Genomic DNA, 24,632 nt, shown 5'->3' with positions numbered 1-24,632 from the left:
CATGAACAGAATATTTATCCTTAATTTGATTAGTCCAAAGGGACACTATTTATGATCTTAATGATGCTGAATATTTTCTTATATTTTTGTTATACTGAGAGAGTGATTGCAAAATTCATCCATATACTGGGTGGTGGGTAAGTTTATTTATGGGCCAAGGCATTTAGATAGCAAATGGAAAAACATAACTCCGCATGCCTCCCTGTATTCTTTTTTTGCAGGAAATAAAATTGAGATATATTTCCACAGTAAATCTAAATGTCTTCTATATTACCAGGTTTTAAAAGGTTATGTACATTAGATATTACATCATTGTTTGAAGTACATTAGTGCTTTTGAAAACAGCTGCCTTCAATCTCCATTCTCATCAAAAGAGCAACCACACAGTCTGTGCTTTTTCTAATGGCTTTAAAATGTATATTAACTTAGAAATTCTGATCCACACTAATGTTTGTGTACCATAATATAGAATATTAATGGAAAACATAAACGAGGAAAAGTCTTTACAAAATAGGGCAGAAGGAGAAACTTAACGTTTCTCAAAGTGTTTTTGGTCTCAAAATTGTTTTTCTTTGGCAATGAATATGTTTTTATAAAAGCTTCATGAGGCAAAATTACCAATAAATGTGCGTATTTAGTACATTATGTCAGAAGAGCCATTGATTTTGAGAAACTTTTCCAGATGAAGAAAGTTTTGACCTTTGTTTTTATATGGAGCTGATCTGTCCTCTATGACGTCACGTTAAAGACTGTTCATCTATACACGGAAAGTTGTGGACATAGGTGGTGCAGGGTAAATGTCAGGGTGTTACCTAAATATACCAAACATAAGGATTCCTGGGGCTTCAAAACCAGCTTTATTCCAGGACCAGTTTCCTAAAATATCGGGTGCACATTTTTCCCTCTCTGAAGAACATGATCTCCATCGTCTTGGTTCTAACCGGGAACTCTTCTATGCCATACAGAGCAGGGGAAACGGAAAATCAATTATCATCGCAAAGCGCATCTTTAGTATCACTCAAGATCCATGAATGGAAATGTACAGAGAGCTATTACTATTGCTATTAGTAGTAGTAGTTATTCATCTTTTACTCACTTTGACAGGGTAAATACAAAAGGAACTCCAATTCTCCGAAATGAAAGGACAAACTGCCCAATAGCATCGAGAAGCTCCTCCGCTATTTCAACCAGTGAGCACACTTAGCCCAAGAGTCACAAACACCGTGTCACACTTTGCCTATAATAAAGAGGCGATGAGCATTTCTTAAATGGCCATTTCCTACCTGAAGCGGCAGGGAGAGGACATATACATGCATACTTGTGTACTTAATGACTAGAAAGGGGGATAAAAGTTGCATGTGACTTGCTCAAGGCTGAGGGGAACTTGAAGACTTTATAAAGATCAAAGATGATGTTTGGGAGGTTTGTGGCTGTCTTGATCCTTTGCCCTGCTGCAGAGCTGAGCAACACAATCTCAGTGTCTGTGTCAGCAGCAAGCCACCTGTTGGCAACAAGGAGTATGGTGTGTTTGTCTTGTGTTTGACAAGTTCACAATTTACCTTGTGATGCAAATTTAATCAACAGCATTTAAAGACTTTGAATATGAAAAGGAAAATGCTGAGCCATGAAAATTGCCTGTTGATCTGAGCTAATCTTTTACTATATAGGTTAGTGTGGGAAAAATATGTTTATCTGCTAAAATGATCTACATTTGAATCACAGGGGAAAAGGACATTGAATTTAAAGGTGGTTTTCTTTGGTCTTTTTATTTATTTGAATTGGTTGAACTTTTTTCCTTGATACTGTGCATTTGCCTTCACACTCACTTCTAAAAATTTATCCAAAATATTCTCAATATTGATTCTCAACCTCTCCTGCAATGTTTCCTGAACATTCCTCAACTATTCACTATATCTTCATTGATATTAAAGTATTAACATGTACAAATATTTAAAACATCTTACTGTGTTGGTGATTACCAACAGAGACATAAAGACATTTATTCCATTACTTTATTTATTTGTATTATATTATTTTCAGGTCCAATTGTAGGACTTTTGGACGAAGGCCTTTAAAAGTCTCAACGTTCAAAGAGACTTTTAAATATATGCCTTGGAATTACATTAAAAAGATATATTTTGACCAGGCCTAAGGGTCATGCTTGCTTTAGTTCTTGGCTATAGTAGTATGTGAAGCTATTGAAGTAGAGTATGATTCTCCAAATATAAATTGAGCAGCCAGTACACACAAATTCTAAAACTAGTTTCAAGATTGTACCAAATAACTTACAGCCTGAAGTACTTGCAAAATGACAGAATTGATAAAGACAAGGTTCCAGAACCTTGTTTTTATATTCAAATAGAAATAATTGATGTTTCTGAAAAGAAAGACTAAAAGACATTGTGTGGCTTCTATTGATCTAGATTAATGTTTTCCTGACTTAGTGGTAACACTGTTATGACTTGAGACTTTTCATTAAGAAAAACATAGGTTCTGGATTCTTCTTCCTCCAGGCCTGGAGTAGAAGGGCCCCTTCTGTCGGCCAAGGAGCACAAGGAGCATCTCAGGTCTGAAATATTCCTGGGAGTCAGCCTGTGTTGCAGCACTGAGATAACACTAGGAATTTGGTTTGAGGCTACTCTTTGTCACAAGCTGAAGGATCTTGAATATGTGACTTAGGAGGTTTCGTTTAGATTTTTAGATCTGTTTAAACTTTAAAGAATTCTTATTCATTCATTCAGTCAGTAAAGATGGCAGGCTTTTGGTAGCTAAAGCACCATGCTAGACATGGGGTACACACTGAGGAGTGACATGGACCCTCTCAAGGACCAAAGGGAGCCAGGAGTATCCTTGGGGAGACAGATGTTGATTACATCATCACATCACACATGGATGCTGGGAACTGCCATAGGCATTCAGACACATGGAAAATCTGCCTCTGCCTTTTAAAAAAGGCAACAATGAGGTTAAGACATAAGGAATATGATGATATTAGTGAGAATAAACATGGGGAAAGAACATTTTAGGCAGAATGAACAGCTGTGGTGGCCAAATACATCTTATTTTATATACAATCATCTCAACATATAAAGATAAAAGTGACTCAAACTCCTGACCTCAGGTGATCCACCTGTCTTGGCCTCTCAAAGTGCTGGGATTAACTAATATGGTGAAACCCCATCTCTATTAAAAATACAAAAATTAGCCGGATATGGTGGCTTATGCCTGTAATCCCAGCTAGTCGGGAGGCTGAGATGGGGGAAGTGCTTGAACCCAGGAGGCAGAGGCTGCAGTGAGCCGAGATCACGCCACTGCACTTCAGCCTGAGCGACAGAGCGAGACTCTGTCTCAAAAAAAAAAAAAAAGATAAAAGTGACCATAGAGTTGTGGCACAGCCTTTCTAATCTCAAGACTTTGACCATTTAATGAGCTATGACATTATGACAAGAACAGGTTTGGAGAAGAAAAAAAAAAGTCTCCAGTGAAGCTCTCACAGACCTAATCAATGTTGAATAATTAGTAGCAGAAAACATAAGGTCAACACATGAAATAAACAGATATCAATGGCATTATGTTTGTATTATACAGGTAATCAGCCATGTTAATCAACCGTGATTCTGGCATCTTCACTCAGAATATTCTTCCCCCAGAATTTTAAGGAGAAAACATGCTACATTTTTTGCAAATAAAATTTCCTTTCCTATATCTTACATCTATAATTTCAGTCTTTTGCTGTTATTTTAGAATGTAACTTGTTACAAAATTATACACAAATATTATGGAAAATTCTGGAAATACAGATGAGCAAAAAAGGTTAAAAGATGTCATGAACAATTTCTCTACACACAAAGATAACTGTGTGTAAAAGTGTGTGTTCCACATAGTTTTTGAATCAAAAGACATAACCATTGTATGGTTTCACCATATGGCACAGGATGACCTTGCAGAATGACCACATCAATTACACTCACATCAGCATTGGATGGAGTTGCATATTTCCATTTTCTCAAAAATCATCCCAGAAAACATACGGTTGGAAAATATGAAGGTAAAAATGTGGAAAATTATCTTTTATAACATGGTAGTTCCTCAGATATAAGGCATTTTTACATTTGGTGGACATAAAATATCTTGTTTGAATAGAATCGTTTTACATATTTTTGTTTAATTAGAAATACTAATTAATCCTTTGCTTGGCTTCTTGGTCTTTGAATTTATCAATTTTGAAAATATCAGTCTGTTATAAACTGATTTCATTGTTTTGCAATTTGAAGGAATTTGCGTTTTTTTCAAGAAAATAGTGTATCACATGGGTAATATTCCTTAAAATGCAAGTATGCTATTTACAATGAATATTTCAAAAGATGAATAATATTCTTTTTTTCTCAAGTTGCTCAAATTGAGATCCAGATTTCCATTTGAGCAAGAGATTTTTACACTCAAATCATTTAATATTTGGAGGGTAATATTTAAATTTAACATTTTTTATTGAGATAACTCCTAGGAATTTTGCATCAAATTTTTAAACTTTATGACAATGAAAATACATGGTATATTTTTGTGCTTTGCAAATTAGGCTAAATTTCAAACTTAATTTTTAGGATTACATACAGTATTTTGTATATATTCTTTTGTTAAAATAAATAGGGGTTTCTTATCATTTTAAAATAATGTTACGTGATTTAACCACAATGTTATTACATGTATGCTAGTTACAATTTGAATCTTGTGATTTTCTCAACAGCGCATTTTCTAATTGCATATAAACAAAAGTCTACTATGACAATAGTATTAAAAGCCTGTACTTAAGAGCCAATTAAAGCAAGCATATATAATACTAAAATTAATTATATTCTAGATTTTATAAATTATTCATCATTGATAAAATTACACTTATTTTTAAAGTCTCTGAATTTGCTGACTTGATAAAAGAGGAAAACAACTCTTTCTTAATGTTATTTTATTTGTAAACTCAATTTGAATTGAAGGCTTGGTATGTAGTGCCCACTGAATCCACAGGGTAGGTCATTAGTAAAATCCACTTTAATCTCATGAGTTTGAGCTATCTACAAGCATCTGCATTCTATAGGTTTAAGGGTTTAGATGTCTTATTTGAATAAGTTTGGGTTATATCCACACAAGTATTTGGTTGACATGATGTACCTCAATATCATGTTTTCCTATCCTGATTAGGACAGGTTTACTGAATCCATAGAAAGGCTCTATGAGGCTATTCCTTTGTCTTTTCTCTAGTAGAAAATACATGAGACCTAAAGGAACATCTGGCCATTAAACAATACTCTATTAAAAATTGAGATGTGAAAAAGATGGGCAAGACCACTAAAAAGGAAAGGAACTGAAATATAACTTATTTCACTGAGTCTAAGATTCAATTTTGTAAAATATTTTGAATGTAACTTCTTGTAAGCATCAATATAAACTAATTATAGTGTACTCTTCTTTTCCTTAGAGTTACAAAGGAATACTTATTTCCACTATTTTTCCAAGAGTAGTGCTGACAAATTATAGCCATATATCCTAAAGAGGTTTTTGAGACATGATTTTCCATCATCAATATCCATCATAGAAAACCACATAGAAGCATTAATGTGTCTAATACAGAGTACCCACTAATTCTCGCACACCGTTGGGGAGAAAACAGGGTCACCAGTATTTACACAGACTATTAATATTGTCAGTGTCCTGAGGGTCTACTCAGAACCCTTTGGTTTCTACTAATTATTATTAATTTTATAAGATCTAGGAGCAAGCTGCTGCCCCTTAACTAGGTTAGCCCATAAACCTCTGTGAGCCAATGACCTTCACAGTTGAAGAAGTTAATTATTGCCACAGTGTTGTCAATCAGAGGAAGATACTTGATGAACTATTAAGACAACCTCTCAGCAGCTGAGATATTTTAAACAAATGTGGTCTTTTTCCAACATTACAGAGGAAAACAGTCACATCACAATATCTTAGGGCTCCTCTGGGGAAGGTCCATCATTTGAAAACACTGAGGACCCCTTAAAATAACTCGATAGCTCACTGGATGAAGTTGTGAAATGAATGCAGAAATAATAAGACTTTTATAGATGCCTAATTAATCATTGCTTTTGTAAAAGATAAACACAAATGATTATCAGAATCTCCTCTTGTGAAGTTGCTAACAAGCCTAGAAAAAAGTTTAAAGGTTAAAGAGTGTGATTACACATGATAGTTAATATTTTCTAAGAACACATTTTAAGGAATACTTATTTTTATAGAGTAGATTTTGCTCTAAGATCATATAACGAGGTTGTGAATCAATATCAAAAAGAATATATTATTCCTAAGCAATCCTTACATTTCCTAAATAGTTACAATCCACTACAGGAAGGAATTTCTTTGCAACTAAAAAGTGTGCATATCATGCACAAGACATTTAAACAAATCAAAAATATTGTTTATATTTATAACTAGGGGGTCCTTGCCTGTGTTTTGAAGAACCTCAGCTAGCTAGTGTCAACATAAAAAACATTTGTACAGCCATACCTCATTTTATTGCATTTTGCTTTATTGTGCTTTGCAGATACTGCACATTTTACAAATTGAAGGTGCATGACAATCCTGGGTCAAGTCAGTCTATTGGTGCCATTTTCCCAACACTATTGTAAACTTTGTGTTCCTGTGTCACATTTTGCCAATATTTTACAATATCTCAGACTTTTTCATGGTTACTATATCTGTTATTGTGATCTGTTATCAGTGATCTTTGATGTTACTATTGTAATTGGGGGCACCATGTACCATGCCCATATAAGACAGCAAACTTAATCAATATTGTATCCTGATTGCTCCACTGACCTACTGTTCCTCCATATCTCTTTTTCTCCTTGGACTTCCCTATTTCCTGAGACACAACAATATTGAAATTAGCCAGTTAACAACCCTATGATGGTATCTAAGTGTTCAGGTGAAAGGAAGAGTCGCACATCTCTAACTTCAAATCAAAAACTAGAAACGATTAAGCTTAGTGAGGATGGCATGTCAAATGCCATTATAGGCTGAAAGATAGGCCTTTTATTCCAAACAGTTAGCCAAGTTGTGAATGCAAAGGAAAAGTTCTTGAAGGAAATCAAAAGTGTTATTTCAGTGAATACACGAATGATAAGAAAGCAAAACAGCTTTGTTGCTGATGTGGAAAAAGTTTGAGTGGTCTGGATAGAAGATCAAACAACCACAACGTTCCCTTAAACCAAAGCCTAATCCAGAGCAAGGTCTCAACTCTCTTCAATTCTACGAAGGCTGAGAGAGATGAGGAAGCTGCAGCAGAAAAGTTTGAAGCTAGCAGAGGTTGTTTCATGAGGTCTAAGGAAAGAAGCCATCTTCACAACATAAAATTGCAAGGTGAAGCACCAAGTGCTATTGTAGAAGCTGCAGCAAGTTATCCAGAAGATCTAGCTAAGATAATTGTTAAAGGTAGCTACACTAAACAACAGATATTCACTGTAGAGGAAACAGCCTTCTATTGGAAGATGATGCCATCTAGGACTTTCACAGCTAGAAAGGAAAAGTCAATGTCTGCCTTTGAAGCTTCAAAGGGCAGACTGACTATCTTGTTAAGGACTAACACAACTGTTGATTTAAAGTTGAAGCCAATGCTCATTGACCATTCTGAATATCCTAAGGCCCTTAAGAATTATGTTAAATCCACTCTGTCTGTGTTCTATAAATGTAAAAACAAAGTCTGGATGACCTTACATCTGTTTGCACCATGGGTTACTAAATATTTTAAACCCACTGTTGAGACCTATTGCTCAGAAAAAATGATTTCTTTCAAAACGTTACTGTTCATTGACAGTACACCAAGTCACCCAAGAGCTTTGATGGAGATGTACACGATTAATGTTGTTTTTGTGCCTGTTAACCCACGATCTGTTATGCACCCATGTATTAAGGAGTAATTTTGATTTGCAAGTCCTATTATTTAAAATCATTATTTAAGACTTGTATTATTCAAGACTTGTAAGTTAAAATTATTATTATTTACAAGTCTTATTATTTAACACTTTGTAAAGCTATAGTTGCTGTAGATAGTGGTTACCCCGAAGGATCTTGAAAAGGTGAACTGAAAAACTTCTGGGAAGGAGCCATCATTCTAGATGTTGTTAAGAATATTCACGATTCCGGGAAAAGATCAAAATATCAACATTTACGGTGTGGGGAAAAGAAAGAGAAATCAGACTGTTACTGTGTCTATATAGAAAGAAGTAGACATAAGAGACTCCATTTTGTTCTGTATTTGAGATGCTGTTAATCTGTGACCCTACCCCCAACCCTGTCCTTGCAAGAGACATATGCTGTGGTGACTCAAGGTTGAATGGATTTTGGGCTGTGCAGGGTGTGCTTTCTTAAACAAGTGCCTGAAGGCAGCTTGCTGGTTAAAAGTCATCACCATTCTCTTAATCTCAAGTACCCAGGGACACATACACTGCGGAAGGTTGCAGGGACCTCTGCCTAGGAAAGCTAGGTATTGTCCAAGATTTCTCCCCATGCGGTAGTCTGAAATATGGCCTGGTGGGAATGGAAAGACCTGAACATCCCCCAGCCTGACACCCATGAAGGGTCTGTGCTGAGGAGGATTAGTAAAAGAGGAAAGAAGACCTCTGGGTAGTTGAGATAGAGAAAGGTATCTGTCTCCTGCCTGTCCCTGGGCAATGGAATGTCTCAGTGTAAAACCCGATTGTATGTTCTATTTACTGAGATAGGAGAAAACCACCTTAGGGCTGAAGGTGGGACTTGCTAACGCAAAGCTGCTCTTTATGCACTAAAAAGGTTTATGGAGATGTTTGCATATGCATATCAAGGCACAGCACTTTTCCTTAAACTTATTCATGTCACAGAGATCTTTATTCATATGTCTTTCTGCTGACTTTCTCCCTACAATGATCCTATTGTCCTGCCACTTCCCCTTTTCCGAGATGGTAAAGATAATGATCAATAAATACTGAGGGAACTCAGAGACTGGTGCTGGTGTGGGTCCTCTGTATGCTGAGCACCAGTCCCCTGGGCCCACTTCTTTTCTTTCTCTATACTTTGTCTCTGTGTCTCATTTCTTTTCTCAAGTCTCTCGTTCCACCTAACAAGAAACGCCCACAGGTGTGGAGGGGCAGGCCACCCCTTCATACAGGAGTTTAGAAGACATTTGTTCCAACCCTCATGAATGACTTTGAGGGGTGCAAGACTTCAACAGAGGAAGGAGCAACAGATGTTGTGGAAATAGCAAGAGAGCTAGAATTGGAAGTGGAGCCTGAAGATGTGACTGTATTGTTACAATCTCATGATAAACTCTGAATGGATGAAGAGTTTCTTAAGGATGAGCAAAGAAAGTGAATAGACTACAGTATATAGCATAAATATAACTTTTATATGCACTGGGAAACAAAAACAATGTGTGACTGACTTTATTGTGATATTTGCTTTACTGTGGTGGTCTGAAACCACAACCACAGTATCTCTGAGGTGTACCTCTATTAACATCTGTGACAGCAGAACCTGCTGAAAGTTGTCTGAGAAATGAAAACATCTCTATTTATAAAAAACAACTTACGTAGAAAATCAGTCATTAAATAAATACATATATTTATTTTTATCAGTGATTTGTATTCACCTTAAAATTAATACTCCTAATAGAAAAATGTGAAGAATTATTTTGATAAATTAAAAATCACTCATTTATTTTTATGACCATATTTTAAAAATAAATTACTATCATATATAAAATGGTACCAAATAAGATTATCATGCCATACGGACAAAATTAGCTACAGACAGTCCCTGACTTATGACGGTCCAACTTACTATGTTTCAACTTTCTGATGGTGCGAAAGCAATGAACTTTCACTACACGCCTCAACTTACAGTGCTGTTGCAACTGGATAAACCTATCATAAGTTAAAAATTAAAAACACACCTTCAACTTATGATACTTTCAACATGATGGGTTTATCAGAGTGTAACCCCATTGTAAATCCAGGAGCATCTGTATATACTATGAAGCCTTTTGGAGGTAGGGGCATGAAAACATAAACCACACCTTTGGCAAAATGATGAACAATGAGAAGCTGTGGCCCTTCCGGCAACTTACCAGGGGCTATGTAGTAGCTTGAAATGGTCAGTAATTAAATGGTTTCATAAAACCAACTATAGCCTGGAGGCTTCTGCTTTCTATTGATAAATTATTCTTTGTTTGTAAAAATGTATTACATCATTCATTCAAAAAAATCCCCAAATATTTTATTTTTTAAATTTAAAATAGAAAGTTTTTATTTGATCCAGCAATCTGATTACTGAGTATATATCTGTGAGAAAATAAATTTTCTGCCCAAAAGACACCGGCACTTGCATACTCATTGCTGTGCTATTGACAATAGCAAAGACATGGAATCAACTGAGGTGCTGATCAATGGTGAATTGGATAAAGGAAACATGATACTTATACACCATGGAATACCACACAGCCATAAAAAAGAATGAAATTATATCCTTTGCAGCAGTATGGATGCAGCTGTAGGTCATAATCCTAAGCAAATTAACTCAGAAACAGAAAACCAAATACCACATGTTCTCACTTGTAAGTGAGAGTTAAATATTGAGCACACATGGACATAAACATGGGAACAACAGGGACTGTGGACTCATAGAGGGTTAAGGCAGGAGGTCGAAAAACTACCTATTTGGTCCTATGCTCATTGCATGGGTGACAGGCTCCATCGTACTCCAAACCTTGGCATTGCACAATAAAGCTGTACATGTACCCTCTGTATCTAAAATTAAAAGTTATATATTTTTTTTTTAAAAAAAAGAAAGCTTTTAGAAATTTTAAACCCACTCAGATTAAACAGCAGTTGTGGGGGGTGGGAAGATGGGAAAGAGGACAAAAGAAAATGGCAAGAACACAATGGAAAGAATGGGGATGAGCCAGTGAACAGAATGCAATGCAGTGGGCCTTTTGCTAATAAAGTGCACTTTCAAACCAGCTAAAACTGTTATAAAATGGTAAAAACAGTACTTTTGTGGCCCAACCTCATTACTGAATCAATGAAGTATGGTACAATATCTAACTGTTGTGCATCAGACTGATCAATACACAGAAATTCAACGTGTATTTTTAAACAACTAGATCGAGGAATAAATGAATGGATATGAAATTTACATTTCAAGTCTTTTGGACATTTTATGATGGTACTTTATATTTTCTTTTCTAAGTTATTATTTTCTAAAACATTTGTATTTTTAAGAATATTTGAGGCCTTCTGGGGATAGAAGGATGGAACATTTAAGAATAGTATTGTTTCAAATATGCCTTCCATCTTGTGCATAGAACCAGTTAAAATTTCTGTTTTCCAAAGTAGAATTTGAAATTGTTTGTAGAAAGGTATTGTTTCAAATGTATCAGGTAAGTTTTCTGTAAATTTTCATCTCTCTTTCTAATCTTTTCAAGACTAATTGTATTAAACTCTTATTTACTTTTGAATAGAAACAGGCTGAAAAATAGCTTAAAAATTAAGGTTATATTACTGATGTGTTTTCTCATTATTTCTGTGGGAAATTGTGAAATATAAGTGCATGTCTTGTTGACATAACCTTTATTCATTCATTTATTTATTTTTATTTATTTTTTTGAGATGGAGTCTTGCTCTGTCGCCCAGGCTGGAGTGCAATGGCGCGACCTTGCTTCACTGCAACCTCCACCTCCTGGGTTCAAGCCATTCTCCTGCCTCAGCCCTCCCAAGTAGCTAGGACTACAAGCACACGCCACCAAGCTTAGCTAATTTTTTTTTTTTTTTTTTTTTTTTTTTTGTATTTTTAGTAGAGACGGGGTTTCACCATGTTGGCCAGGATGGTCTCAATCTCTTGACCTCATGATCCACCCACCTTGGCCTCCCAAAGTGCTGGGATTACAAGCGTGAGCCACCATGCCTGGCCCATAACCATTGTATTTTTAAATAATATATGTCAATCTATTTGTCTGCAGTTCACGGATACTAAACTGTATTCATTTATTTCTGCATAAAGCCATATCAGTGACTGTCCAATACCCTATCAACTAAGATGAAAAGCAATTTAATAATTTTTCAAAAATTACTATTAAGAATTTAAATCCTCTCTGGAATTATTTTAGAAGAATGATCTCTACTTAGTTTGTTTTTGCCTAATCTTTCAGCAGAAATCTAATGAAAAGAAAGCTCCTTAATTGTATTTAATATTTTAAAATTCCAATAAGTTTTCAGATTGATAGTTTGCAGCTAAACCCTGTCTTATTTTCTTTTTTAGTCATACTAACATCCTTCAATTTCAAATTGTGTTAGGGAACCCAGAATATAAAAGAAGGTTATCCATATTAGTTTTCTATTGCTGGGTAACAAACTACCACAAAATTAACGTTAAAAAAACACACACTTATTATCTCATGGTTTCTGTGGATAAGCTTAGCAGGGTACTCTGCTACTTAGGGTTTCACAAAGCTAAAATCAAGGTGGAAGCTGGGCTGTGTTCTCATCTGGAGGTTAGAACGGGAAAGAATCAACTTCTACTCTTACTCAGATCATAAGGCATAATTAATTTCCTAGTGTCTACAGAACTGAAGGCCTGGGCTTCTTGCTTTCTATCAGCTGAAGGCTTCTTTCATGTTTTAGTGACTGCCTAGAGTTACCAGAGGCCACCCCGCTTCCTAGAGGCTGCCCACAGTTCTTTGCCATTGGACTTTACTAACATAGTGGCTTACTTCATCAAGACAGCAAGGAGAGTCTCTAGAACAAGTCTGCTAACAGTAGAGTGTTTTACATAAAGTGATGTCATCCCATGTATGACATTACATCCACCACCTTTGCCATTTCCATGGCTTAGAAGCAAGTCACAGGTCCTAACTCACACTCAAGGGGAGGAGGCCACACAAAGCAATGACCATCAGGAGAAGAGATTAGAGGTGCCACCTTACCATTTGTCTGCCACACAGTCTTCCTAAGAAAACCAAGATCTAGAATTTCTAGTAGAATTTTCTTTTGTTCATCTAAGAATCAATTGATTCTTAATTCTAAGCTTGAAGTGTAACTGCTTTTTTATGGGTAAGTTAAATGTATCCATTTTTAAGCCTGTGAAAATATTTTGAAAGAAAATTACTACATTACCCTATGGGAGAGAGAATATGTATATATAAGTATCAATATAGAAAGAAAATACATTGAGAAAATACATATTTGTTCACAAATGTATACAAATGAACATTTTGATATATAGACACATTTAAATAAAATGTAAAAAGCACTTATATATTTTGGGGGCTTTTTAGATTTAAAATGCATTATTGATCACATCTGCTAATATTTCATATTTACAAAGGCAAAGCCACCATCTAAATTAATGGTCGTAATTAGCAGATTGAGTTTTTCACCACAGGCAAGTATCTGTCTTTTAAAGTTGTAAATGAGCATTTAAGAATTGAGGCAGCAGGTAGTATATTCTCTAAGAACAAAATGATTATTTAACATAATTTATAAAGAATGAGATATTCATACTAATTAATTCTTAAATACAGATTTTGTACATGAATTCTTAATATTCCATTTTATTTAAATTTTATTTAATATTAATTTAGCCAGTGAGAAGCATTTGTGCAAGTTTTATTTGGTAATTTTGCTTGATTTCTATCCTGTTTATATAGTGTTTCTGAGTCTTATTCTCAATAATTTAGATGAAAAAGTTTTTAAATTAATTATTACATATAGATTTAGAAAATCACTTTAACATGAAAGATAGCTTTAATATTTTAAGAGTTAATGTATTAATTGACATACTTCCTGACAATTATTTTAATAATTATCTATGGATTATATAGATAAGCAAAAGAGTGAGTGAAAAATCAACCCATGGAAAAATACTTGACATTGAATATATTATACTGAGAAAACTACCTTTGGGATTGTGTTATATAGATCTTGCTAAGCTGCAATACCTTAGACAAATTAATTAGTTCTATTGACCCTCAGTATAATAGACATAGTAATTATTACTTAACATGGTTATTTGATTTGTAAAACAATACGCAAATATATTTTATTCTGGGAAACCTAAAAATTGTGCCTCCTTTATTCCTGCACCTCACCTTGTAAAACACATAAATTAGTTCACAGGAATTAAAAATTTAAAAACCCCGATTATTACAACTTTTTATTTTGAAATAATTTTAAACACCAAAGAGTCTGTAAGGATATTAAACAAACTGCTTATCACGTCAGGTAACATTTCATATTTACAAAGACAAAGCCACCATCAAAATTAACGGTAGTATATAGGGCTGTACGTCTTGTTAAACCGTCTTCTCAGTCTTTTGATACGTTCTATAAATTTTTTAAGGAATGTTTTGTTTTCTGATACAAAAACACATTGCACGGCTCATTCTTCATGGTGCACTTGTTCTCATTTTGTTGGAATTGTGTTTAAATACTAATATCTGGATGCTAGATATGCTCTTTGCAACTTGGGTGAGATCTCATATTCTCAACACTTTGCATGCCCCCCAAACAACAACAAAATGTCCAAATGGTAATTAAATTTCTACTTTACATCATTTTTAAAAATTGAAAAATAAATTATAATTGAAACATGGTAGAATCAACTGTAAAAAAAATGTTTAATCACATAATTTGACCACTTATGTTAACCAATAAATTAAACGCAAAAGTAACTCAGAAAATCTTAGTGATTTTGGGCTGCTATAACAAAATACCATAGACTGGGTGGCGTATAAACTATAGACATTTATTTCTCAAAGTTCTAGAGGCTGGAAGTTCAAGATCAGGGTGCAAGCATGGCCAGGTTCTGGTAAGGGTCTTTTTTCAGATTGTAGACTGCCAACTTCTTTTTGTATCTTAACATATCCTCAGAAAGAGAAAGAGCTAGCTCTCTGACCTCTCCTTACAAGGGCACTAATCTCATTCATGAGGGCTCCACCCTCATTACCTAATTACCTCTCAAATGCTCTACCTCCAAGTACCATCACACAGAGATTAGAGTTTCAACATATAAATCTGGGGATGACACAAACATTCAGTTCATTGCATTATCTTAATGTACTACTAGCTCCATATAAGCTCAAAGGCTGCAAATTAAGTATATTTTCTTCCTTTTTTCCTAGCTTTATCTTGAGTCAAAGGCATTGTGATCTTTTATTTATGGATTAAATGTGCACTAATATAAATCAAAATCACTGTGATATGGTTTGTCCGGGTCCCCAACCAAATATCACTTTGAATTGTAATAATCCCTATGTGTAAAGAGCAGGGCCAGTTCCCCCATGCTGTTCTTATGATAGTGAACAAGTCTCATGAGATCTGATGGTTTTATAAAGGGGAGTTTCCCTGCACACACTGTCTTGCCTACCACCATGTAAGACGTGGCCCTGCTCCTCTTTCACTTCCTGCCATGATTGTGAGGCCTCCTCAGCTGTGTGGAACTGTGAGCCAATTAAACCTCTTTTCTTTATAAATTACCCAGTCTCAGGTATGTCTTTATTAGCAGCATGAGAATAGACTAATACACACTGAAATATAGTGTTATAGAAATATGGTATTATACTGACCACATGTCTCAGTTTAGGGAGAACAGTCCAGGTTAACTGCCATACCCTGAACATAAATATTAATGTTGCACTATTTCAACTCTCAGAAGTGCCCCAGCTTGGACAAAACTCATGCAGTTGACCAATATCCTACTCACCACCTGTTGTGATATGTTATTGGTACCAACATGCTTTAAAAATGTTCCATTGGTCAGCTCTATTATTACAATTTTTTTTTTATTTTTTATTTTTTTTTTTGAGACGGAGTCTCGCTCTGTCGCCCAGGCTGGAGTGCAGTGGCGCAATCTCAGCTCACTGCAAGCTCCGCCTCCCGGGTTCATGCCATTCTCCTGTCTCAGCCTCCCGAGTAGCTGGGACTACAGGCGCCCAGCACCACACCCGGCTAATTTTTTGTAGTTTTAGTAGAGATGGGGTTTCACCATGTTAGCCAGGAGGGTCTTGATCTCCTGACCTCATGATCCACTCGCCTCGGCCTCCCAAAGTGCTGGGATTACAGGCGTGAGCCACCGCGCCCGGCCTATTATAATTTTTAATATGCAATTTTTTACAGAAAGTATATATTGTCTCTATCAATTCCACTTAGTAACTCTCTAAAAAAAAAATAATAAACTATTATCTATCATCCTTGTCATGAAATGAACCCTCTTAATTTATCAGTATCTCTGTTTAATTACAGAATTTCACAGCATAAAATATTTTTAAACACTTTGAGACAGGACATACACATTTTAAGATGTGTTATTGGTAATTATTAGAAAAGTATAGGAGTGTGTCAGCTTGTTTATAATTTTTTAATAAAAATGAAAAAATGTGAGCCTCTCAAATGTCCATCAATAAAATATTATTATTTTAGTACAATAGAAAATTATACAGCCATTATTCACATAGTGCTCAAATAATAGATTAAGTAACTTGAAGGGATTTCCACAAAATAGCAAAGTGGTTATCTCTTTTTAGAGGAACTATGGGTAATTTTTATGTGTTTCCTTATGTACTTACTATATTTTTAATAGTTACATTTAAGTTGAATGGATTTATAATCAGAAATATATATATTTATTCAGTCATAAACATAATACACCTTAACATTTATCTTGTGAAAATTATTTTATAAGTCTAAAAATAATATCCTCCAAAAGAAATTTAAAGTCGCATATTCTTGTTTATTAAATTGTATTTTATCATACTTTTAACAGGAACATGAATAATAGAGGGATTTCATATAACATTGACTTTATTCAATTTTGACATATTTGACATATTTTAGAATATGCTTTCATTTTTATATGCATAATATGCATGAAATATATAAATATGTCTGTTTGTACACATACTTCATAAGTTATATACATCATTTCTACCAAATGGCACCTTAAATCTTAATGAAAATGGAAAGTTATTTCACTTTTACTGTAAGTGTAGGTAGCACCCAACACAGCACAGATGCAAAGTTCTATGCTTATCTATTAAATATAGAGTATTAATAATGTTCAAAAGATCTTTATCCTTGGTTATTTTTAACTGTCTGTTCTATCAGTTTTTAATGATGATAAATTTGACTATCTCTCTGGAAATTTTGTTTTTTCTTCACAGATTTGTGCCTATAATATTACATAGCAAAGTTTACTTCCTGACTTTCTTAAACAGTTACCAGTAAGCAACAGCATTCTCTTTCTTTCGTGATATTGTATACTAAATTATATGCTATGTGACATTATCATTTGTTCTTTATGCTATTTTGATTTATATTTTTGGGGAATAGTGCATTTCACTGTTAATTATGGAATTAATTCTATCTGTTTGTAACTGCCTACTAAGTTTTCCAGCACCATTTATTATAAGTTCATCTGCAGCCTTTATCATACACTAAATTTCCATACGTATCTGAGTTTATTTCTTGGCTCTCCATTCTATTTCACAATTTGATTTGTCATTCCATGTACCAGTGCCAAATTACTTGAGGTTTAGAGAATTTATAGTAATGTCTGGAAAAGCTTGTTCCCGCCTACTTTACCATTTTCATTATTTTTATTGCTATTCTTACAGTTATTTTTTCCACATGAACTTTAGTATGACCTAGCCTAATTCCATTAAAAATAATTGCTATTTTTTTGGAAGGTATGAGTTAAAATTTAGAGAAAAACTTAGGCAGTACTAACATCTTTATGATTTTGGATTGCCCTATCTGAAAACAAGAAATGTCTTTCCATTTGTTTAAGTCTACTGTAGTGTTTTTCGGAAATGTTTTAAACTTTTCTTCAAATAATCCTACGAATTGTGTGTTAATTATATATCTAAATAACTTACTGAATTTTAAAAGTTTGTTTCATCATTGATTTTTAAGAGTTTTCCAGGTATATGTTCCTGTCAGCTACAAATAAAGATAGTTTTACTTCTTTACCTATTCTTATGCCTCAGCCATTTCTCTTGATTAATTGCATTGATTAATACTTGCATTAATGTACTGAATAGAAGCAGATGTTGTGGGTGTACTGCCCTAATTCTTGGAAACATTACTACTCTTTCTCATTAAATAAGATGTTACTGACTTTAGAAGATATGTGGGTGTCTGTGCATGCAGGTAAATGTATGTGTGTAGATATGTCTATGTGTGTGTGTATATACATAATACACATATATATAAAATGTATGTATTATATACATATACATAATACATATGTGCATTACTTATGCATGTGTTTATACATGTACACACATATACACACATGTATATATGTAATACACATGTGTATATACATAATACATATGTGTACATAGTGTGTATATGTACATATATGTATATTATGTAACATGTAATATGTACACAATACATGTGTATATATGTATATATGTGGTACATATGTGTATACATGTATACACAATATGAACACATATATGCAACACATTCATCCATGTATGTAGAAAGTTTTGTTGGATTATAAATTTAAATATTTCTTTTCTACTTTTTTTGCTGTTCTTCAGTAAGTAAAACACTATGAACGTTATTCTTTTTCTGTCTCCTATTTCTACTACTTTCCATTTTTGCTTTTTCACTCCTTCTTTAAAGTCCCATTTTTATGCTATCCTGCGAAAGACTGCTATCCTGCCTTTTATCAATATTCAAAGTTAAAATTCAATTTATCCTCCCTTGGAAATTGTATAAATTGTTATTAATTTCTGACACCATTTTGTCTTTTTCTTTCTTTTTTGTTCCATCAACTGTCTTTATTCCTGGGTTTGGTTTTGTTGTTGATGTTGATTTCTATTCTTAGTTTCTGAATTTACGAATCAAGGTTGTTTCTCATATTCTTAAATGCCTCTATTAATACATTTATTTCATCTTAATGGTCATTATATAGTTTTCTGTTTTATACTTATTTTTTCAGGGAGAATTTTCCTCAAGTGAGGTATGCCAGCAATATTTTTCTTGTTCAGTAAGAAATATCCCTCAGAAGCTTGTTCTAAACACTTGCTTACAGAGATCTCTTTTTGAGAAACAGTTCCACTCACTGAGAGAAAACAGCACACAATGCACAGGCTTAGGGTTAGGGTTGGGGTTAGGGTTCATCAGTGTTTCTACAACATTCCTAGTTTAATGGTGCTCTTCTCTCACTGTTGCAAGGTTCAATTTCTTAGCTTATGTTTCTGCTTGTTTTGTCAGTGTTAGTGAAAAAAATTAAACATACATTAAATATAACATATAAAAATTAAATATATGTTAAATATAACATATATTACAATTTCTTTTTATTTTAGGGCTGGCCAACATGTAATTTTCATAGCATAATGTCAAGTTTCCATACAAAAAACAATTTTTAAGGTTGTCTTATTTAGCATGATATATTTTCATGGGAAACTGATGCCCAACTCAATAGGGCAATTGAGGCACTCTGTACAAACCTGCAGGTGAATGTCAAGCACACGGACGGGGCACGGGGCAGAGTTCTGAGGCCAGCAGCACAAGAAAGCTACACCATCTCTTTTCTAGAGGGACAAAAGGCCAAGCGGTTGTCTGAAACCTGGGGAAGATGCCAAATAGAATGGCAGCCAGCAGGAGCTCTGGCCATCCATAGATGGGCACAACTGAAACTGAGAGGTTAATTTGATCAGGTCTGCCTGCCCTGCTTGCTTCTGGTCATTTGCTTTTTGTTTTTGTTTTTGTTTTTTTTCTTTTTCCATGAAGCTGAAGGCCATGGTTGCTGAAGCCTATACTGATGAACACTAAAACTTAACCTTCCCTGGCTATGTTATAGATAACATTCATAGGTCACCATGGTAATGGTCACTTCAGTTGTTTTTCAGGAACTTGGACCAGCCCCTGTCCAGCTCAAACCAGCTGAGACCACGAACCCTTCAACTGTACAAATGCCCAAGAAATGACCTTTTGACTTTAGAAGACCAAAAACTCCACCCTCAGATCACCATTGAAACCACACACAATATATCTTCCGTGTATCAGACATCATGAAAAAGTATGAAGATCAATGACAAACTAAAAAAAAAATTTACAACATTTAGGACAGCATAATAGTTAAAAGAGAGATATTTAAAATATACATGTCATACAAATCTTGAGAAAGAACACAGAAACAAAATCTAATTTAAAAAGATAGACATGGATATTTTAAGGGAAATTGAAATACCGATTACTATCAAACTTAAGATAAATTCACCAGTAATTTAAAAAAAAAGCAATTAAATACCAGGCTACAGTGAGCTAGCATCACCACTTTCTGTACATATGTCCTAGGAAATACCATCAACCCTGACTATGCTTGCCCAGAACTAACTTGTTACTTAATTTTTCCCATTTTTCTTCACTGCCAATAGCATTTCCCCATTCCTTAAACCACCCCACTTCCCTAACCCATGATAAACCTTATCTTCAGGGAGGAGGATGTGAAAATTGTTCTTCCACCTCCTCACTCAGCGGCCTTGCAAATAAATCTTTTCTCTTTCGCAAAACCCAGGTCAAAATGATTGATTCACCTTGTGCAGGCAAAACAATCCTGGACCTGGCCAGTAACCCAACCAAACCTGGTGAGCTCAGAAGAATGGAGCCCGTTTAGTAAGCATGCTCCTCCCCTCTCTGTCTCATCAGGCCCTCAATCAATTGGCGTATTTTGAGTGCTCACTATAGCCTGGTATTTAATGATTTTTTAAAAATTACTGGTCAATTTATCCTAAGTTTAGTCATAATCGGTATTTCATTTTCCTTTAAAATACCCGTCCATATCGTTTTCCAATTTTGTTTTTATGTTCTTTCTCAAGATTTGTATGACATGTATATTTTAAATATCTATTAACTATTATTTTGTCATAAATGTTGTAATTTCTTTTAGTTTGTCATGGATCTTTACACTTTTTTGTAGTGCCTTTGATATACAGAAGATATATTGTGTGTCACTTAGTATACTAGGGTTTACTATACTATTTCTTCTGAAGACTATTTCTTCTGGAGAAATCAGAAATACCTTTATTTAGGCATCTAATACATTTGTAGATTTTATTGTGATATCAACTATTTCAGTACAAATTTTAAAACAGTTCAAAATTTGTTCATATTTGGTGTGACAAAAATTCCAAGATATGTGTGTGTGTACGTATGTGTGTGTGTCTGTTTTGTTAAAAAGGTAAACTGAGGCACAACAAAATTCTAAAGAGTTGCCTTGAGCAAACATTAATTCACAAATCAGGCAGCTCCAAATCAGAAGTGTTTCAGAATCTCCATCAGGAAAACTCAAGAGAAAGGACCTTATAGAATTAACAAGGAAGTAAAGCAAAGGAAATATTTGATTGGTTACAGTTATACAGTTGCCTTATTTGGTCTAACCAAATAAGGTTTCTAGTTATGTAAGGTCTCTAGTTATGTAAGTTTATTGGCCACTTCTGATTGGCTGCAATTAAGTTATGTTTTTCTTTAATATAGGTGCTATGGTCTGAATGTGTCCCCCAAAATTCATATGTTGAAAACGTAACCCTTAATGCCACAGTGTTGGGAGGTGGGGAGTAATGGGAGGTGCTTAGGTCATAAGGGCTCTGCCTTCATTAATGAATTAATGCCTCTATAAAAAGGGCTTGTGAAGGCTGGGCTTGGTGGCTCACACCTGTAGTCCCAGCATTTTGGGAGGCTGAGGCGGGTGGATCACCTGAGGTCAGGAGTTCAAGACCAACCTGGGCAACATGGTGAACCCCCGTCTCTACTAAAAATACAAAAATTACCTGGGCTGGTGATGCAAGCCTATAGTCCCAGCTACTCAGGAGGCTGAGGCAGGAGAATTGCTTGAACCTGGGAGGCAGAGGTTGCATTGAGCTGAGATCACACCATTGCACTTCAGCCTGGGTGACAGAGCGACATCCTGTCTCAAAAATTAAATAAATAAATGAATAGGGCTTGCAGGAGTGAGTTCACCCTCTTGCATTCTTTTGCCATGAGGACATAGCAAGAAGACTCTCACCAGATACCAGATGCTGGCACCTTGATCTTACACTTCCCAGCCCCAGAACTATGAGAAATAAATTTTTGTTCTCTATAAATTATCCAGTCTCAGGTATTCTGTTAGAGTAGCACAAAGGGATTAGGACAATATGCATTTATAGTAAATAGCTCAAATTAAGTTTTGATTATGTGTACAAATCAAGCAAGGTTAATATCCCCTGTAAGGTCTAACTAGCTTACATGATTAATCTTTTTTTTTTTTAAGAGACACGGTCTCACTATGTTGCCCAGGTTGAAATGCAGTGGCTACTCACAAGTGCAATCATAGTGCACTGAAGCCCGAAAGGGATCTCAAGCAATCTGCCTGCCTCAGCCCCCTGGAGTGGCAGGGACTAAAGAATGAGCCACCGCATTCAGCTTAATTATCCCAGTAATTTTTTAAATAATCCATTCCTTTTCATTTTAATTATATGCATCACATTAGAGTCTCTTTAATGGCTATGTAAATTGTTTCATTGATCTATTTATGCCAGCATCACACGATTTTAACTCTTACAGATTTAATCATTTCTGGCTTCTGATAAGGCAAGTCACTTTGAAACCTGCTTCTGTTCAGTGATTCCCACATTTTACACTGAGTCCTTTATTTAGGTCTTTCCATCACTTTCCCACTCAGAGACAATAAATCCAGTAGAGACCCTGTGTCGAGAAAACTGGGGTTGAGAGTAAGAAGACAACAGTTTGCAGGACGCTTTAAGAAAACTCAAAAATTTACCCTGTCCAATTTGGCAACATAAATCTCTCTTTATATTGCATTTATGTAAATTGGATAAGGTGATCAAATCATCTGTGAACCTCTGTAAATTGTCATTCATAAAGTATAAAATGGCTTTATTCCTGTCAGAAAAAAAGGTATATGCATAATTGTTTGGTTTGATATCTGTACCTTCTAGTCAATGTAATACAGTTTTGAATTGGGAGTTAAAGGTAACCTCAACCAGGGAGGAAAATTATTACCCAGCTGCAGTTCTGATTCACAGGAAAATTAAGAGTTGTTTCCACACTTAAAAAAAAATAAGTGCTAACATGTCCAAAAGCTATGCCTGCTTTCAGTGATGAACATGTCTTCTTATTGCAGCTTGGGAAACTGGGCCCATGAAAGTGCATCACCTCCCTCATTCTCTGGACCACCTGCTAATTTGCTGTAAGCAACAGAATTGATGACAGTATTTTTGTTTCTTAACCCACTAAATTACCTTCATGCCCCAAATGGTCTAATTGGTATTCTGTTCTTCAAAGCATCAGTAGCTGATTTTCATAAGGAAATGAAAATGACAGGCGAAGTTCTTGGCCTGAGCTCCTTGCAGGCAGAGCAGTCATGTGACAGGCTCGCTGTCTACAGCCTCTGCAGAAGGTGAAGCCTTGCTCGGCATTACCTGATAGGGTCCTATATTAAGGCTTAGAAACCCCAATTTAATTTGATTAACGATTCTGCCGGCAAGTTGTTAGCTGTTGCTCTTCCAACCCCAGACTTCAGAGAGCTTTTACGGAGCCTGTTGTAAATAAATGCATTTGACAATCTACAGGATATGATTTGTCATTCTAATAATATTGACAAAAACAACTGGATTTAAAGATGAAAGTGTCTGGCATGAGGAGTACGGGGACAGGAGGAATGAAAAGGAATATTTAAGAATGCAAAAACCAGTCAGACAGCACAGCTCTGAGCCTGGCAGTGCCCCCGCAGGGGCACTGGTTCACATGCTGATTGTGAGCAAGGAAGATCTCATTTAAACCAAGTGGGAAATTATAGTTACCAAATTGGCAATTACTTCATTCATATATATATCTTTCACTGCTACGTTCCCATCACTGCATGGGTCACTTCTGACCTTAGGGCTCTTTACAATTCTTGATTTCATTAGTATAAAAAATATGAACTCTGAACACTGTCGGGTGTGACTTCCAGGCAGAAAGATCAACTGTGTGAACCAAGCTGAGTGTCTTCAGCAGCCCCTGAGTTGCTGCACTGTGAACTGGGTGTACAGACTGCTAATGCTTTGGTTGGAGTTCTTTCAACAAGGAAATTACTCAATGCACCAGCTTTGAAGCGACGCGGCATATGCATGCTCTAGAAAGGTAAAATGCTAAGGCCTGTCCTGCTGAAGAGTCCAGTGGCCACACCAGCTTCACATGACGTAGGAACACAGCTTCTCCACAACCTCTGACCATCTCCACCCTCTGAAGTGGTCCTCTGGATCTACTGTCCCAATATGCTGTGTTATTTGTAACATGCTGAGGGCTCTGCCCCACTTACATTCCTTACCTCTTCTAGATGATGCATTAAAATATTTTGTGATCCATAATGAGTCTGATTTGTGAAATGATTCATTTACCCAAATGTTTATGAGCATCTATTACAGGGCAGTCTTGGTGACAGGTGGCAGAATTTAAAGGAGAAACATGATAGTCATTGCTTTGCCTCCTCTGAGCTAAATATCCTGCAAGGGAGACAAGTGCATTAAATAAGAAATTACAGTAATAATTATTAAAAAGCCAAGAAACAACAGATGC

At 35.3% G+C, this 24,632-nt stretch overlaps 1 long non-coding RNA gene across 2 annotated transcripts; it reads left to right on the top strand.

Moving 5' to 3' along the window:
• Window positions 1-12,865: 12,865 nt before the first annotated feature.
• On the top strand, window positions 12,866-24,424 carry LOC139359780 (uncharacterized). Of its 2 annotated transcripts, none has more exons than XR_011616187.1 (3): window positions 12,866-13,106; window positions 23,197-23,262; window positions 24,028-24,424. It is a non-coding gene; the product is annotated as an uncharacterized lncRNA (long non-coding RNA). The 2 variants fall into 2 exon arrangements; XR_011616188.1 differs by lacking the exon at window positions 12,866-13,106 and adding an exon at window positions 17,200-17,272.
• Window positions 24,425-24,632: the final 208 nt, after the last annotated feature.

Source organism: Macaca nemestrina, chromosome 18, assembly GCF_043159975.1.
Source record: "Macaca nemestrina isolate mMacNem1 chromosome 18, mMacNem.hap1, whole genome shotgun sequence".
In the NCBI taxonomy this organism is placed as follows: domain Eukaryota; kingdom Metazoa; phylum Chordata; class Mammalia; order Primates; family Cercopithecidae; genus Macaca; species Macaca nemestrina.
The sequence above is the reverse complement of the archived record's forward strand: the minus strand, read 5'-3'. Positions and strand labels throughout refer to the sequence as shown.